A 12,950-nucleotide genomic window follows, 5' to 3' on the forward strand; every position below is an offset into this window, starting at 1 on the left:
GTTCATAAAAATGTTGAATTTTATATACATTAACTCAAAAAAGTCTACACACTTCGTTATAAGTCTGAAATTGATTTCTGAAACTTAATTGTAAACTAGATAAACTCATCTTTAAGAGAAAAAGTTTGAAAAATGTATCGTAATCACAATTAATATGTTCTAAGGCAGTATGTCTAGTAAAAATTGCATTTCTATGTACGTTGATTCATGAATATATGAAGGAAGTCAAATTTCACTATAGAAGAAGGACGAAAGACCAAGCAGAACTAATCCAAATCCTAACAAATTTCTCTATCTTGAATCAAATAGAAAGACAAAGCCAACACAAAAAGAAAGTGTTCATAAAAATGTTGAATTTTATATATGTTAACTCAAAAAGTCTACACACTTCGTTATTCGTCTGAAACTGATTTCTGAGACTAAATTGTAAACTAGATAAACTCATCTTTAACAGAAAAAGTTTGAAAAATGTATTGTAATTACAAATAATATGTTCTAAGGCATTCTGTCTAGTAAAAATTGCATTTCTATGTACGTTGATTTAGGAAAATATGAAGGAAGTCAAATTTCACAATTGAAGAAGGATGAAACACCAAGAAGAACTAATCCAAATCCTAACAAATTTCATCTATCTTGAATCAAATAGAAAGACAAAGACAACACAAAAAGAAAGTGTTCATAAAAATGTTGAGTTTTATATACGTTAACTCAAAAAAGTCTACACACTTCGTTATACATCTGAAATTGATTTCTGAAACTAAATTATAAACTGGATAAACTCATCTTTAACTGAAAAAGTTTGAAAAATGTATTGTAATCACAATTAATATGTTCTAAGGCAGTACGTCTAGTAAAAATTGCATTTCTATGTACGTTGATTCATGAATATATGAAGGAAGTCAAATTTCACTATAGAAGAAGGACGAAAGACCAAGCAGAACTAATCCAAATCCTAACAAATTTCTCTATCTTGAATCAAATAGAAAGACAAAACCAACACAAAAAGAAAGTGTTCATAAAAATGTTGAATTTTATATATGTTAACTCAAAAAGTCTACACACTTCGTTATTCGTCTGAAACTGATTTCTGAGACTAAATTGTAAACTAGATAAACTCATCTTTAACAGAAAAAGTTTGAAAAATGTATTGTAATTAGAAGTAATATGTTCTAAGGCATTCTGTCTAGTAAAAATTGCATTTCTATGTACGTTGATTTAGGAAAATATGAAGGAAGTCAAATTTCACAATAGAAGAAGGATGAAAGACTAAGAAGAACTAATCCAAATCCTAACAAATTTCATCTATCTTGAATCAAATAGAAAGACAAAGCCTACACAAAAAGAAAGAGTTCATAAAAATGTTGAATTTTATATACATTAACTCAAAAAAGTCTACACACTTCGTTATAAGTCTGAAATTGATTTCTGAAACTTAATTGTAAACTAGATAAACTCATCTTTAAGAGAAAAAGTTTGAAAAATGTATCGTAATCACAATTAATATGTTCTAAGGCAGTATGTCTAGTAAAAATTGCATTTATATGTACGTTGATTCAAGAAAATATGAAGGAAGTCAAATTTCATAATAGAAGAAGGATGTAAGACCAAGCAGAACTAATCCAAATCCTAGCAAATTTCTCTATCTTGAATCAAATAGAAAGGCAAAGCCAACACAAAAAAAAAGTGTTCATAAAAATGTTGAATTTTATATATGTTAACTCAAAAAGTCTACACACTTCGTTATACGTCTGAAACTGATTTCTGAAACTTAATTGTAAACTAGATAAACTCATCTTTAACATAAAAAGTTTGAAAAATGTATCGTAATCACAAATAATATATTCTATGGCTTTACGTCTAGTAAAAATTGCATTTCTATGTACGTTGATTCAAGAAAATATGAAGGAAGTCAAATTTTACAATATAAGAAGGATGAAAGACCATCCAGAACTAATCCAAATCCTAACAAATTTCATTTATCTTGAATCAAATAGAAAGACAAAGACAACATAAAAAGAAAGTGTTCATAAAAATGTTGAATTTTACATACGTTAACTCAAAAAGTCTACACACTTCGTTATAAGTCGGAAAATGATTTCTGAGACTAAATTGTAGACTAGATAAACTCATCTTTAACAAAAAAAGTTTGAAAAATGTATTGTAATTACAAATAATATGTTCTAAGGCATTCTGTCTAGTAAAAATTGCATTTCTATGTACGTTGATTCATGAATATATGAAGGAAGTCAAATTTCACTATAGAAGAAGGACGAAAGACCAAGCAGAACTAATCCAAATCCTAACAAATTTCTCTATCTTGAATCAAATAGAAAGACAAAGCCAACACAAAAAGAAAGTGTTCATAAAAATGTTGAATTTTATATATGTTAACTCAAAAAGTCTACACACTTCGTTATTCGTCTGAAACTGATTTCTGAGACTAAATTGTAAACTAGATAAACTCATCTTTAACAGAAAAAGTTTGAAAAATGTATTGTAATTACAAATAATATGTTCTAAGGCATTCTGTCTAGTAAAATTTGCATTTCTATGTACGTTGATTTAGGAAAATATGAAGGAAGTCAAATTTCACAATTGAAGAAGGATGAAACACCAAGAAGAACTAATCCAAATCCTAACAAATTTAATCTATCTTGAATCAAATAGAAAGACAAAGACAACACAAAAAGAAAGTGTTCATAAAAATGTTGAATTTTATATACGTTAACTCAAAAAGTCTACACACTTCGTTATAAGTCGGAAATTGATTTCTGAGACTAAATTGTAGACTAGATAAACTCATCTATAACAAAAAAAGTTTGAAAAATGTATTGTAATTACAAATAATATGTTCTAAGGCATTCTGTCTAGTAAAAATTGCATTTCTATGTACGTTGATTCATGAATATATGAAGGAAGTCAAATTTCACTATAGAAGAAGGACGGAAGACCAAGCAGAACTAATCCAAATCCTAACAAATTTCTCTATCTTGAATCAAATAGAAAGACAAAGCCAACAGAAAAAGTAAGTGTTCATAAAAATGTTGAGTTTTATATACGTTAACTCAAAAAAGTCTACACACTTCGTTATACATCTGAAATTGATTTCTGAAACTAAATTATAAACTGGATAAACTCATCTTTAACTGAAAAAGTTTGAAAAATGTATTGTAATCACAATTAATATGTTCTAAGGCAGTACGTCTAGTAAAAATTGCATTTCTATGTACGTTGATTCATGAATATATGAAGGAAGTCAAATTTCACTATAGAAGAAGGACGAAAGACCAAGCAGAACTAATCCAAATCCTAACAAATTTATCTATCTTGAATCAAATAGAAAGACAAAACCAACACAAAAAGAAAGTGTTCATAAAAATGTTGAATTTTATATATGTTAACTCAAAAAGTCTACACACTTCGTTATTCGTCTGAAACTGATTTCTGAGACTAAATTGTAAACTAGATAAACTCATCTTTAACAGAAAAAGTTTGAAAAATGTATTGTAATTAGAAGTAATATGTTCTAAGGCATTCTGTCTAGTAAAAATTGCATTTCTATGTACGTTGATTTAGGAAAATATGAAGGAAGTCAAATTTCACAATAGAAGAAGGATGAAAGACTAAGAAGAACTAATCCAAATCCTAACAAATTTCATCTATCTTGAATCAAATAGAAAGACAAAGCCTACACAAAAAGAAAGAGTTCATAAAAATGTTGAATTTTATATACATTAACTCAAAAAAGTCTACACACTTCGTTATAAGTCTGAAATTGATTTCTGAAACTTAATTGTAAACTAGATAAACTCATCTTTAAGAGAAAAAGTTTGAAAAATGTATCGTAATCACAATTAATATGTTCTAAGGAAGTATGTCTAGTAAAAATTGCATTTCTATGTACGTTGATTCATGAATATATGAAGGAAGTCAAATTTCACTATAGAAGAAGGACGAAAGACCAAGCAGAACTAATCCAAATCCTAACAAATTTCTCTATCTTGAATCAAATAGAAAGACAAAGCCAACACAAAAAGAAAGTGTTCATAAAATTTTTGAATTTTATATATGTTAACTCAAAAAGTCTACACACTTCGTTATTCGTCTGAAACTGATTTCTGAGACTAAATTGTAAACTAGATCAAACTCATCTTTAACAGAAAAAGTTTGAAAAATGTATTGTAATTACAAATAATATGTTCTAAGGCATTCTGTCTAGTAAAAATTGCATTTCTATGTACGTTGATTTAGGAAAATATGAAGGAAGTCAAATTTCACAATAGAAGAAGGATGAAACACCAAGAAGAACTAATCCAAATCCTAACAAATTTTATCTATCTTGAATCAAATAGAAAGACAAAGCCTACACAAAAAGAAAGAGTTCATAAAAATGTTGAATTTTATATACGTTAACTCAAAAAAGTCTACACACTTCGTTATAAGTCTGAAATTGATTTCTGAAACTTAATTTTAAACTAGATAAACTCATCTTTAAGAGAAAAAGTTTGAAAAATGTATCGTAATCACAATTAATATGTTCTAAGCCTGTATGTCTAGTAAAAATTGCATTTCTATGTACGTTGATTCATGAATATATGAAGGAAGTCAAATTTCACTATAGAAGAAGGACGAAAGACCAAGCAAAACTAATCCAAATCCTAACAAATTTCTCTATCTTGAATCAAATAGAAAGACAAAGCCAACACAAAAAGAAAGTGTTCATTAAAATGTTGAATTTTATATATGTTAACTCAAAAAGTCTACACACTTCGTTATTCGTCTGAAACTGATTTCTGAGACTAAATTGTAAACTAGATAAACTCATCTTTAACAGAAAAAGTTTGAAAAATGTATTGTAATTACAAATAATATGTTCTAAGGCATTCTGTCTAGTAAAATTTGCATTTCTATGTACGTTGATTTAGGAAAATATGAAGGAAGTCAAATTTCACAATTGAAGAAGGATGAAACACCAAGAAGAACTAATCCAAATCCTAACAAATTTAATCTATCTTGAATCAAATAGAAAGACAAAGACAACACAAAAAGAAAGTGTTCATAAAAATGTTGAATTTTATATACGTTAACTCAAAAAGTCTACACACTTCGTTATAAGTCGGAAATTGATTTCTGAGACTAAATTGTAGACTAGATAAACTCATCTATAACAAAAAAAGTTTGAAAAATGTATTGTAATTACAAATAATATGTTCTAAGGCATTCTGTCTAGTAAAAATTGCATTTCTATGTACGTTGATTCATGAATATATGAAGGAAGTCAAATTTCACTATAGAAGAAGGACGGAAGACCAAGCAGAACTAATCCAAATCCTAACAAATTTCTCTATCTTGAATCAAATAGAAAGACAAAGCCAACAGAAAAAGTAAGTGTTCATAAAAATGTTGAGTTTTATATACGTTAACTCAAAAAAGTCTACACACTTCGTTATACATCTGAAATTGATTTCTGAAACTAAATTATAAACTGGATAAACTCATCTTTAACTGAAAAAGTTTGAAAAATGTAATGTAATCACAATTAATATGTTCTAAGGCAATACGTCTAGTAAAAATTGCATTTCTATGTACGTTGATTCATGAATATATGAAGGAAGTCAAATTTCACTATAGAAGAAGGACGAAAGACCAAGCAGAACTAATCCAAATCCTAACAAATTTCTCTATCTTGAATCAAATAGAAAGACAAAACCAACACAAAAAGAAAGTGTTCATAAAAATGTTGAATTTTATATATGTTAACTCAAAAAGTCTACACACTTCGTTATTCGTCTGAAACTGATTTCTGAGACTAAATTGTAAACTAGATAAACTCATCTTTAACAGAAAAAGTTTGAAAAATGTATTGTAATTAGAAGTAATATGTTCTAAGGCATTCTGTCTAGTAAAAATTGCATTTCTATGTACGTTGATTTAGGACAATATGAAGGAAGTCAAATTTCACAATAGAAGAAGGATGAAAGACTAAGAAGAACTAATCCAAATCCTAACAAATTTCATCTATCTTGAATCAAATAGAAAGACAAAGCCTACACAAAAAGAAAGAGTTCATAAAAATGTTGAATTTTATATACATTAACTCAAAAAAGTCTACACACTTCGTTATAAGTCTGAAATTGATTTCTGAAACTTAATTGTAAACTAGATAAACTCATCTTTAAGAGAAAAAGTTTGAAAAATGTATCGTAATCACAATTAATATGTTCTAAGGCAGTATGTCTAGTAAAAATTGCATTTCTATGTACGTTGATTCATGAATATATGAAGGAAGTCAAATTTCACTATAGAAGAAGGACGAAAGACCAAGCAGAACTAATCCAAATCCTAACAAATTTCTCTATCTTGAATCAAATAGAAAGACAAAGCCAACACAAAAAGAAAGTGTTCATAAAAATGTTGAATTTTATATATGTTAACTCAAAAAGTCTACACACTTCGTTATACGTTTGAAACTGATTTCTGAAACTTAATTGTAAACTAGATAAACTCATCTTTAAGAGAAAAAGTTTGAAAAATGTATCGTAATCACAAATAATATATTCTATGGCTTTACGTCTAGTAAAAATTGCATTTCTATGTACGTTGATTCAAGAAAATATGAAGGAAGTCAAATTTCACAATATAAGAAGGATGAAAGACCATCCAGAACTAATCCGAATCCTAACAAATTTCATTTATGTTGAATCAAATAGAAAGACAAAGACAACACAAAAAGAAAGTGTTCATAAAAATGTTGAATTTTATATACGTTAACTCAAAAAGTCTACACACTTCGTTATAAGTCGGAAATTGATTTCTGAGACTAAATTGTAGACTAGATAAACTCATCTTTAACAAAAAAAGTTTGAAAAATGTATTGTAATTAAAAATAATATGTTCTAAGGCATTCTGTCTAGTAAAAATTGCATTTCTATGTACGTTGATTCATGAATATATGAAGGAAGTCAAATTTCACTATAGAAGAAGGACGGAAGTCCAAGCAGAACTAATCCAAATCCTAACAAATTTCTCTATCTTGAATCAAATAGAAAGACAAAGCCAACACAAAAAGTAAGTGTTCATAAAAATGTTGAGTTTTATATACGTTAACTCAAAAAAGTCTACACACTTCGTTATACATCTGAAATTGATTTCTGAAACTAAATTATAAACTGGATAAACTCATCTTTAACTGAAAAAGTTTGAAAAATGTAATGTAATCACAATTAATATGTTCTAAGGCAATACGTCTAGTAAAAATTGCATTTCTATGTACGTTGATTCATGAATATATGAAGGAAGTCAAATTTCACTATAGAAGAAGGACGAAAAACCAAGCAGAACTAATCCAAATCCTAACAAATTTCTCTATCTTGAATCAAATAGAAAGACAAAGCCAACACAAAAAGAAAGTGTTCATAAAAATGTTGAATTTTATATATGTTAACTCAAAAAGTCTACACACTTCGTTATTCGTCTGAAACTGATTTCTGAGACTAAATTGTAAACTAGATAAACTCATCTTTAACAGAAAAAGTTTGAAAAATGTATTGTAATTACAAATAATATGTTCTAAGGCATTCTGTCTAGTAAAAATTGCATTTCTATGTACGTTGATTCATGAATATATGAAGGAAGTCAAATTTCACTATAGAAGAAGGACGGAAGACCAAGCAGAACTAATCCAAATCCTAACAAATTTCTCTATCTTGAATCAAATAGAAAGACAAAGCCAACAGAAAAAGTAAGTGTTCATAAAAATGTTGAGTTTTATATACGTTAACTCAAAAAAGTCTACACACTTCGTTATACATCTGAAATTGATTTCTGAAACTAAATTATAAACTGGATAAACTCATCTTTAACTGAAAAAGTTTGAAAAATGTATTGTAATCACAATTAATATGTTCTAAGGCAGTACGTCTAGTAAAAATTGCATTTCTATGTACGTTGATTCATGAATATATGAAGGAAGTCAAATTTCACTATAGAAGAAGGACGAAAGACCAAGCAGAACTAATCCAAATCCTAACAAATTTATCTATCTTGAATCAAATAGAAAGACAAAACCAACACAAAAAGAAAGTGTTCATAAAAATGTTGAATTTTATATATGTTAACTCAAAAAGTCTACACACTTCGTTATTCGTCTGAAACTGATTTCTGAGACTAAATTGTAAACTAGATAAACTCATCTTTAACAGAAAAAGTTTGAAAAATGTATTGTAATTAGAAGTAATATGTTCTAAGGCATTCTGTCTAGTAAAAATTGCATTTCTATGTACGTTGATTTAGGAAAATATGAAGGAAGTCAAATTTCACAATAGAAGAAGGATGAAAGACTAAGAAGAACTAATCCAAATCCTAACAAATTTCATCTATCTTGAATCAAATAGAAAGACAAAGCCTACACAAAAAGAAAGAGTTCATAAAAATGTTGAATTTTATATACATTAACTCAAAAAAGTCTACACACTTCGTTATAAGTCTGAAATTGATTTCTGAAACTTAATTGTAAACTAGATAAACTCATCTTTAAGAGAAAAAGTTTGAAAAATGTATCGTAATCACAATTAATATGTTCTAAGGAAGTATGTCTAGTAAAAATTGCATTTCTATGTACGTTGATTCATGAATATATGAAGGAAGTCAAATTTCACTATAGAAGAAGGACGAAAGACCAAGCAGAACTAATCCAAATCCTAACAAATTTCTCTATCTTGAATCAAATAGAAAGACAAAGCCAACACAAAAAGAAAGTGTTCATAAAATTTTTGAATTTTATATATGTTAACTCAAAAAGTCTACACACTTCGTTATTCGTCTGAAACTGATTTCTGAGACTAAATTGTAAACTAGATCAAACTCATCTTTAACAGAAAAAGTTTGAAAAATGTATTGTAATTACAAATAATATGTTCTAAGGCATTCTGTCTAGTAAAAATTGCATTTCTATGTACGTTGATTTAGGAAAATATGAAGGAAGTCAAATTTCACAATAGAAGAAGGATGAAACACCAAGAAGAACTAATCCAAATCCTAACAAATTTTATCTATCTTGAATCAAATAGAAAGACAAAGCCTACACAAAAAGAAAGAGTTCATAAAAATGTTGAATTTTATATACGTTAACTCAAAAAAGTCTACACACTTCGTTATAAGTCTGAAATTGATTTCTGAAACTTAATTTTAAACTAGATAAACTCATCTTTAAGAGAAAAAGTTTGAAAAATGTATCGTAATCACAATTAATATGTTCTAAGCCTGTATGTCTAGTAAAAATTGCATTTCTATGTACGTTGATTCATGAATATATGAAGGAAGTCAAATTTCACTATAGAAGAAGGACGAAAGACCAAGCAAAACTAATCCAAATCCTAACAAATTTCTCTATCTTGAATCAAATAGAAAGACAAAGCCAACACAAAAAGAAAGTGTTCATTAAAATGTTGAATTTTATATATGTTAACTCAAAAAGTCTACACACTTCGTTATTCGTCTGAAACTGATTTCTGAGACTAAATTGTAAACTAGATAAACTCATCTTTAACAGAAAAAGTTTGAAAAATGTATTGTAATTACAAATAATATGTTCTAAGGCATTCTGTCTAGTAAAATTTGCATTTCTATGTACGTTGATTTAGGAAAATATGAAGGAAGTCAAATTTCACAATTGAAGAAGGATGAAACACCAAGAAGAACTAATCCAAATCCTAACAAATTTAATCTATCTTGAATCAAATAGAAAGACAAAGACAACACAAAAAGAAAGTGTTCATAAAAATGTTGAATTTTATATACGTTAACTCAAAAAGTCTACACACTTCGTTATAAGTCGGAAATTGATTTCTGAGACTAAATTGTAGACTAGATAAACTCATCTATAACAAAAAAAGTTTGAAAAATGTATTGTAATTACAAATAATATGTTCTAAGGCATTCTGTCTAGTAAAAATTGCATTTCTATGTACGTTGATTCATGAATATATGAAGGAAGTCAAATTTCACTATAGAAGAAGGACGGAAGACCAAGCAGAACTAATCCAAATCCTAACAAATTTCTCTATCTTGAATCAAATAGAAAGACAAAGCCAACAGAAAAAGTAAGTGTTCATAAAAATGTTGAGTTTTATATACGTTAACTCAAAAAAGTCTACACACTTCGTTATACATTCGTCTGAAACTGATTTCTGAGACTAAATTATAAACTGATAAACTCATCTTTAACTGAAAAAGTTTGAAAAATGTATGTAATCACAATTAATATGTTCTAAGGCAATACGTCTAGTAAAAATTGCATTTCTATGTACGTTGATTCATGAAATATGAAGGAAGTCAAATTTCACTATAGAAGAAGGACGAAAGACCAAGCAGAACTAATCCAAATCCTAACAAATTTCTCTATCTTGAATCAAATAGAAAGACAAAGCCAACACAAAAAAAGTTCATAAAAATGTTGAATTTTATATATGTTAACTCAAAAAGTCTACACACTTCGTTATTCGTCTGAAACTGATTTCTGAGACTAAATTGTAAACTAGATAAACTCATCTTTAACAGAAAAAGTTTGAAAAATGTATTGTAATTACAATAATATGTTCTAAGGCATTCTGTCTAGTAAAAATTGCATTTCTATGTACGTTGATTTAGAAAATGAAGGAAGTCAAATTTCACAATAGAAGAAGGATGAAAGACTAAGAAGAACTAATCCAAATCCTAACAAATTTCATCTATCTTGAATCAAATAGAAAGACAAAGCCTACACAAAAAGAAAGAGTTCATAAAAATGTTGAATTTTATATACGTTAACTCAAAAAAGTCTACACACTTCGTTATAAGTCTGAAATTGATTTCTGAAACTAATTGTAAACTAGATAAACTCATCTTTAAGAGAAAAAGTTTGAAAAATGTATCGTAATCACAATTAATATGTTCTAAGGCATATGTCTAGTAAAAATTGCATTTCTATGTACGTTGATTCATGAATATGAAGGAAGTCAAATTTCACTATAGAAGAAGGACGAAAGACCAAGCAGAACTAATCCAAATCCTAACAAATTTCTCTATCTTGAATCAAATAGAAAGACAAAGCCAACACAAAAGAAAGTGTTCATAAAAATGTTGAATTTTATATATGTTAACTCAAAAAGTCTACACACTTCGTTATTCGTCTGAAATGATTTCTGAGACTAAATTGTAAACTAGATAAACTCATCTTTAACAGAAAAAGTTTGAAAAATGTATTGTAATACAAAAATGTTCTAAGGCATTCGTCTAGTAAAAATTGCATTTCTATGTACGTTGATTTAGGAAAATATGAAGGAAGTCAAATTTCACAATAGGAAGGGAAACACCAAGAAACTAATCCAAATCCTAACAAATTTCATCTATCTTGAATCAAATAGAAAGACAAAGCCACACAAAAAGAAAGAGTTCATAAAAATGTTGAATTTTTATACATTAACTCAAAAAGTCTACACACTTCGTTATAAGTCTGAAATTGATTTCTGAACTAATTGTAAACTAGATAAACTCATCTTTAACAAAAAAGTTTGAAAAATGTATTGTAATTACAAATAATATGTTCTAAGGCATTCTGTCTAGTAAAAATTGCATTTCTATGTACGTTGATTCAGAAATATGAAGGAAGTCAATTTCACAAGAAGAAGGACGAAGACCAAGAAGAACTAATCCAAATCCTAACAAATTTCTCTATCTTGAATCAAATAGAAAGACAAAGCCACAAAAAGAAAGTGTTCATAAAAATGTTGAATTTTATATACGTTAACTCAAAAAGTCTACACACTTCGTTATACTCTGAAATTGATTTCTGAACTAAATTTAAACTAGATAAACTCATCTTTAACTGAAAAAGTTTGAAAAATGTATTGTAATCAAAATAATGTTCTAAGGCAGTACGTCTAGTAAAAATTGCATTTCTATGTACGTTGATTCAAAATATGAAGGAAGTCAAATTTCACTATAGAAGAAGGACGAAAGACCAAGCAGAACTAATCCAAATCCTAACAAATTTCTCTATCTTGAATCAAATAGAAAGACAAAGCCAACACAAAAAGAAAGTGTTCATAAAAATGTTGAATTTATATATGTTAACTCAAAAAGTCTACACACTTCGTTATTCGTCGAAACTGATTTCTGAGACTAAATTGTAAACTAGATAAACTCATCTTTAACAGAAAAAGTTTGAAAAATGTATTGTAATCAAATAAGTTCTAAGGCATTCTCTAGTAAAAATTGCATTTCTATGTACGTTGATTTAGAAAATATGAAGGAAGTCAAATTTCACTAGAAGAAGGACGAAAGACCAAGCAGAACTAATCCAAATCCTAACAAATTTCATTATCTTGAATCAAATAGAAAGACAAAGCCAACACAAAAAGAAAGAGTTCATAAAAATGTTGAATTTTATATACGTTAACTCAAAAAGTCTACACACTTCGTTATAAGTCTGAAATTGATTTCTGAAACTAAATTGTAAACTAGATAAACTCATCTTTAACTGAAAAAGTTTGAAAAATGTATTGTAATCAAATTAATAGTTCTAAGGCAGTACGTCTAGTAAAAATTGCATTTCTATGTACGTTGATTCATGAATATATGAAGGAAGTCAAATTTCACTAGAAAGAAGGACGAAAGACCAAGCAGAACTAATCCAAATCCTAACAAATTTCTCTATCTTGAATCAAATAGAAAGACAAAGCCAACACAAAAAGAAAGTGTTCATAAAAATGTTGAATTTTATATATGTTAACTCAAAAAGTCTACACACTTCGTTATTCGTCTGAAACTGATTTCTGAGACTAAATTGTAAACTAGATAAACTCATCTTTAACAGAAAAAGTTTGAAAAATGTATTGTAATCAAATAATGTTCTAAGGCATTCGTCTAGTAAAAATTGCATTTCTATGTACGTTGATTTAGGAAAATATGAA

Source organism: Papaver somniferum, unplaced genomic scaffold (genome assembly GCF_003573695.1).
Source record: "Papaver somniferum cultivar HN1 unplaced genomic scaffold, ASM357369v1 unplaced-scaffold_103, whole genome shotgun sequence".
In the NCBI taxonomy this organism is placed as follows: domain Eukaryota; kingdom Viridiplantae; phylum Streptophyta; class Magnoliopsida; order Ranunculales; family Papaveraceae; genus Papaver; species Papaver somniferum.